A 7,686-nucleotide genomic window follows, 5' to 3' on the forward strand; every position below is an offset into this window, starting at 1 on the left:
TGATGATAACAAATCACCAACATGGTAACCTTTGGCAATTTACACTACTAACCTCTATGCTTTTTTATTTTATTCATAAATCATCCATCTTTGGCAATATACAGTAACGATCCTTATACTTTTTTGTTACAATTTGGTAATTTTGGTCTCTTCTCTGATACAAAGTCATTTTGCCACAATACTTTCTACAACATGGCAATTTTGGTCCCTTCTCTATAACTTGGCAATTTTAGTACCTTCTCCAATATTAATTAGATTAAGCCACAATACTTTCTATAGCTTAGCAATTTTGGTCCCTTCTCTATATTAATTAGAATAACCCTTATGAACATTACTTTTACCCTTTTTCAACATTTGACCACCACAATTTCTATATTTTGTCAACTTTAGTCCATTATGCATGTGTTAAAAACCAACCCAGAAATAAATAGACAAAATTGCAAATATGGTCCCTATGGTATGCATGTTTTATGATGTTTAGTTTAATCCTCGATTTTTTTGGCTTCATGGTCTTTTTTACTTAGTTTGTACGTGGATTTGGTCCCTCCCAAAACTGAAATAACTAAATTGCCCTTATTATATTTATTTCCATTATTTTCTAAAAATATTTATATTTATTAAAGAAAAATAGGGACCTCTCTCTCTCTCTCCCTCTCTCTCTCTCTCTCTCCCTCTCGTATAAACACAAGCACCAAAATCTGCAACACCATAAATCTCCCCACTTTCGATCCATGGTTCATGATGTATATGCTCCTTAATTCTAGCTTTTTTTACCCTCGCAAAAATGAAGTATTGTTGATTTAGCCAAGAAAACAAAGACATTCAATATACAGTCGATCTTTTATTACACAAGAAATACAATCTTTGTTTTCATTTTTAGCATCTCTTTTTTTCAGCTTATTGAAATCAATTACTTAAAGTTCTTGACACATAATGAAAATCCCAAAAACGAAACATGATGATAATCCCAAAAACGAAACCATAAAAATACGAGAAATCAAACCTACGACTTCCAACAATGATCGTCATCATGTGGCCCATCTGAATCGATGTTGCCATGATGGCGATGAATCAGAGCAAAAAAAAGACAAAGGAATCAATTTTACCTCTTTAATATGCCTCTCTCTGAAACCAAAATCAAAGGCAACACCCACCTCCCACACCTCATATCCACTTAATTCTCCCCTTACTCTCAAAACGAAAAAAGTCTGAATCGATGTCGCCATGATGTCATCGATTTGCCCGTATTATACGCTCGATTTATAGTTTTTTCGTGGTTTTTCTATGATTTAAGGGTTTTAGATTGGAGGATTTTCCAAATTGATTGAATGGTAGGTTTTCGATCTAGTTGCAGGTTTGAAGCAACACTCTCCAATAGTGATGGCGGTTTGAGTTGCATGTTTTAGAACAAGAACAGAGGAAGGAGAGGTGGAGTATATTGTGTTTTTGCGCTTCAGAGCAAACTGTATGAACGATGGGTCTTCTAATTTGGTGTTGTTGATTAGAAAACATCATGGGGATGGAGACTTATGAAGATGTCCTTGGTTGAGAGAGAGAGAGAGAGAGAGAGAGAGAGATCCTTATTTTTCTTTAATAAATATAAATATTTTTAGAAAAAAAATATATAATATGAATCAACCCACAAAAAAAACGAAAATTTCCCAATCCAAAGCACACCCTTTAGTTCTACATAAAAAGTACACAGATATAACTAATTTACCGAATTGCAAAGTCCACGTGGACAATATCAAACTTTTGCCGCTTTCTATTTGAATCACTTAGAGACGAACCTTCTCAATAAATACTAACGACCTCTGTCTCTGTTACAACATACAACAATCTTCATAATTCACTTCCGAGTTCCATCGCCTTCTTCAAGTAATCTTCCCCGCTTCTTGTGCTTATTGATTCAGGTACTATTCGGGATTTCTTGGTTTGGTTATTCATGCTGTTTCAATTTGGGTATGAATTCGATGTTTCTTTGATGTTCTTGAAGATGTTAATAACAATTCTTTGAATTCGTCGAATCACTTTCATATTTTGATTTTTTGAATTTGATTTTTGATTTGTTTGTTAATTCCGATGCGATGTTAGGACACTAGATCGCAATGGCTCTTTCAGACGCACAACACGCCCTGTAAGAACTTCAATTCACTAACTTGTTTTATATCTATATATTTTTATATAGAAATATTTTGACATTTGTTTTGTTCAAGTCTACTACGATTGGTGTTAGATTTCTTGGTCTGGTTGTTATCGGGGCACATTGCCCAACAGAACAACACTCAAGGTTAGAAATCTCTCAAATCCCGGAAAATTTCACATTTAAACTTGTTTCTTGATACTGGATTCAATGGTTTGCAGGGATTCCTCTACCCTTTTCAACGTTAGAACAATGGTTTGAGTCAGTTAGCGCACCCGATGTTAAGGCTGGCACTAGCGATCCAGAAGATCGCCGCGGACGACAAGAACTGCAGATACCGGATTTAAATGAACCTCCCGTCGATAATCTTCCAGCCAACGAACAGCCCATCGGCAACCCCCCACCGGAAGACCAAAACCTACCTGAAGACAACCTCCCGGCCAACGATGTTGAACACGACTCTTTTATATGGGAAACAACAAGACTTTTATTAAGACACTTAAGGAGAACTTACACTTTGTGAGACTACTACACACTTTGCTTTCTTTGAGGCTTTCTTGGATACTTGGATGTTGGGATGGTTTGGAGCAAATGAGCTCCACACCTATTTATAGGTGTTTCCACCTCCTTATAGGAAGTTTCTAGATCTACATACATTCATGGCTATTCTAGAACTATCTACCATATTCTATATCTATTACAAGCTTTTATATGTTTCTAGAATGTTCTATAATGTCCTAGATAAGTATAGACATTCTTGTGTCTTCCATAGTGTTCTAGAATGTTCCATAGCCTTCCAGGGTCTTCCATCTCGTTCTAGAGTATTCTAGAATCTTCCGGCATCTTCAACACTCCTCCATAGTATTCCATAATGTTCTAGAATCTTCCAGATCATTCTAGAACATGCTAACTTCTTCTAGACAATAACATGATTCTATTGGGGCTAGTGATGACCTTCAACACTCCCCCTCAGCACTAGCCCCCATTCTCCGTATCATGTTGAGCTGACATCTAAAACCTTCATTTTTTCCTTTACTCAGCCCTTTGGTGAATAATTCCGCTATTTGTTTATCATTCTTGATCTGTCGCATATTGACTTCTTCCTTGAGAACTTTTTCTCTTCCACATGCTTGGTTTTTTCTTAGTTGTTGTAGTTGTTGCTTCATATATTGTTTTCGTAGTTGACAACGACATTCGTGGTTTCATTTTCTTGCAGCATAATATTGTTCCTGACTTTTTTGAACTATCTTGTGTAGTTTCTTATGCCTCCCTTTGAGAAACTTGTAAGCATGTGAGTTGTCCCTTTTACAAGCCTTGGAAAATTCCCACAATATTAACATGTTATGACGTGATCCCTTATTGATCCGCTCATCTCGTTTAGATGTTGCTCTGTTGAGAAATTCTACTTTGCTCTTACGAATTAATGTGTTTTTCTTCTTTTTCGCCTTATCCAGTTTCTCCATCACATGTTCCATTTTTCGTCTAAGATGAGACTTTTTATGCAACTCTAGTGATGTCATGTTATTATTCTCCTTCGGAACATCCATCTTCCAATGAACGTCTTCCTCCTCCAAGGTTGTCATAAACTTTGTCTCGCTCTTCTTGAGACCTTTGTTGAGTTTCATAGTTGATAGCATTCGGGATCCAATCATATTTCTCTTCAAGGGTACAATGTGAATTATTGAACCCTTAGTGATACACATGGTATCATCTCTCTCAAATGACCAGGGTCGTACGTTGTCTAGGAAATCCATTCCTAATACCATACGATAGCCATCCATATGCACCACTGTCAAGTCTATGATGCCTTCCCATTCTGCTATCTTAAGAGGTACTCCATATGCAACACCAATGATAGGCTTGGATAAAGAGTTGACGACTTTCAACCGGCCTGGATTTTTGGTGTATTTGATGCCCAACTTCTTAGCTTCATCTTTAGCAAGGAAATTATGAGATGCACCTGTATCTACCAATGCCTTGGTGTATCCTCCATTTACCCTGGCATCCACGAACATTAGCCTTCCTCTTTTAGTCTTATTCTCTTCTATAGCACATAGTGCCTCAGCATCCCATTCATCCTCTACTTCCTTTTTGGAAGTTACTACATTGCTTTCCACAGACTTTTTCTTTGACCAACAATCCTTGGACATGTGGCCCCACTTTCCACAATTGTTGCAGTTGCCTTCGAACCTCCTCCCCCAAGAACTCTTATTGTCGATCTTTTGAGATCTCCATGGTTGTGAGGTTCCTGGTTGACTCTTTCCTTTGTCAGCATTTTTGTATGCTTCTTTAGAAGGTGGCTTGAAATTCCTCCGACTTTTACTTGTGTAGAGTGCTTCTTCTTCACTCTTCAGCGTGATGCCTCCCATTTGCTTAGCCATAGCTTCTTGGCTGGCCAACAAATTCTCAAACTCTACAAGTGATGGTTGAACGGGCCATCCTTGTACAGCAGTAATAAAGCTTCTATATTCCGGCCTCAGTCCATGGATAATGATCCTCTTCATTCGAGCTTCTGCAATGACGGATTGCGGATCTAGTTTAGTAATCTCCCGACATATCGACTTGACCTTGTGGAAATATTGAGCAATCGTCATGTCACGTTGTGAGATTGATAATAGCTCGTTCTCCAAAAGTTGTAGTCTCGTATCATTCTTCTTTGAGAAAAGCGTCACAAACCTGTCCCAAGCTTCTTTCGGGGTGTTCTCATCCCGAATATGCTCTAACATCTCTTCTTCGATTGTGGTCTTCAAGGCAAACATTGCTTTGCCTGCTTTTTATTTCCATTTGCGCAAAGCACCATTAACGTCTTCCTCTGGTGGCGTAGTTTCGCTTCCACCAACGACCTCCCATAGATCTTGTCCTTGTAAGTAGGACTTCATACATGTTTCCCATATTTTGTAGTTGTTGTTGTTGAGTTTCTTGATTCCTCCGACGACTTGGAGATCACCCATCGTGTTGGCAGTACCTCGGTAATACCAAACAAGCTAGTTTCGATACTAAACTTGCAGAGTCACAAACTACTCACGATACAACGAGAATCACTCGTTCTCACTATCAAGAAACCTTGCTTTGATACCAGATTGTTGAACACGACTCTTTTATATGGGAAACAACAAGACTTTTATTAAGACACTTAAGGAGAACTTACACTTTGTGAGACTACTACACACTTTGCTTTCTTTGAGGCTTTCTTGGATACTTGGATGTTGGGATGGTTTGGAGCAAATGAGCTCCACACCTATTTATAGGTGTTTCCACCTCCTTATAGGAAGTTTCTAGATCTACATACATTCATGGCTATTCTAGAACTATCTACCATATTCTATATCTATTACAAGCTTTTATATGTTTCTAGAATGTTCTATAATGTCCTAGATAAGTATAGACATTCTTGTGTCTTCCATAGTGTTCTAGAATGTTCCATAGCCTTCCAGGGTCTTCCATCTCGTTCTAGAGTATTCTAGAATCTTCCGGCATCTTCAACACTCCTCCATAGTATTCCATAATGTTCTAGAATCTTCCAGATCATTCTAGAACATGCTAACTTCTTCTAGACAATAACATGATTCTATTGGGGCTAGTGATGACCTTCAACAAACGACCCTCCGGCTGGAAACCCTGACGCCGGAAACGCCGGAAACCCTGACGCTGAAAATCCGGCCGAAGACGCCCCCAGACCCCTTGCTGTTTACACTCGAAAACGGCGTCGTAATGATTGAGTAAGTAGTGTGCTTTGAAAATGCTGTAAAAATGTGAGATTCTCTCTATCTTGATATCATTGTGTTTTGTTTTAGATATTAAATCTTGTGTTACGTAATCGATTGAAAATTTATGGTGTATGTTCGATGAAATGCTTGACTGAATCTATAAAAACATATTTTTTTTACTGTTTAATAAATGTTTTTAAGAATTTTAGGTTTTATTCATTAATTTAGATGAATATATATCATGTTGCATTGCATAAAGTTATTAAAAAAACACCTTTTTCAACGTTTGGATCCTCTATATATATATTATATAATGTATACAAATCCTTCGGGAATTATTAATGTGCCAAAACAATAATGGAAATGTCCCCCAAGAAATCACCCCTCATTGGCTTCAATAATTTAACTCGGCAAACAAAGTAAACGTAGAAAAAGGCAAAAAAAATTTATTTATAAACGGTCAAAAAGTATGCAATGGTTTGTTCACAAAAAAAACTTTATTAACATTATGGCTTTTTCAATAAATTCATGTAAATGCAATGGAGTTTTTTGTATTTAACCCAAAAAGGAAACACAAAATCTCTTCATGCTTGTACATAGATATTTTATAAAAGAAAAGCTAGCAACTATGATGCTAAGCTTGATGGTCTAAGCATAAATACTTGTAAGTATTGATATAGAACAATAAATGATAATGCCATAGATTAAAAAAATAATAATAATAAAAAAAGTAAGGTCATCTAAATAATCAAAATATCATTGTAAATAATTAAATTATCAAAATATCATGATCGGGGATAAAAGTGGACAACGATTTTTTTTTTATTTTTTTATTTTCTCATTTATGTTGGTACCAATTAAATACTTCAAACTTGTGTGTGATCCCATGGTTTTTCACCACGGGTCATATTTTTTTTTTGTTGGTTTTCTGTTTTTTCAAAACGTTTATGTTTTGATTTGTTGGTGTTGGTAATAAGAAGTGATGGTACAAAAAGAATAACAATATAAAACAAAGAAAATTTGAGAATTATGACAGCCAATAATAGTTTCCGAAAAATGTATCATATTTCACATAAAATAATTAGTAAAAGAAATGATTCGTCACTTGGCATCCTACCTTGCTTAAATTTATGTGCTAATGAAACTACCTTTTTACAAATATTAGAAATCGACTCCATAGCATTAAAAAACATATACATATTTTTAAATCAATTTGTTTCTCAATTCCAGGGAAAATCACTTTCAAGAAATCAAGGAACATATACTTATCAATCGAATCAAACTTATAAGCAACTATGTGCTTCTTAAGAAATTGATCAAAAGCAGGTCTCCCAATCTAAAAACACATCACCAAATTAATCATTATCATATTCAAGAGCATATTTACATAATAACTTGGAACATCAAAAACTTGTAAACAATTGGTTCCTACTTTGTTGAGTAGATCACTTTTTTGCACCTTTTATGTGCCAAGTCTGACCATTTTACCCTTGGTGCTGGTTTATGGGTCTCAGTGCGTCTCCTGTGGCTACATGTCTTCTACTCCTTGGTGCCTTCACTTGTTCATGGTGCTGCAATTGAGAATGCATTTGGATGTTAATTAATTTGCTAATCTTTTTAATTTGGTCTACGAATTGACCTTTTTACCCTTCGAGGGTCTATCTCTCCTGTGGCGATGTTGTTTAGATATTTGAGTGGATAGAATTCTCATCACCTTGATGGTGCTTTCAAGCCTTGTAGCAAACATTGACCTTTTTACCCTCGGTGCCGTTTTGGGTTGTATGTTTCTATTAAAACAACCATTTCATAAACATTTAAAAGAACTTACAGGCTCAT

The sequence above is a fragment of the Lactuca serriola genome, chromosome 8, assembly GCF_051521515.1.
Source record: "Lactuca serriola cultivar US96UC23 chromosome 8, Lser_US96UC23_V15, whole genome shotgun sequence".
NCBI lineage: Eukaryota > Viridiplantae > Streptophyta > Magnoliopsida > Asterales > Asteraceae > Lactuca > Lactuca serriola.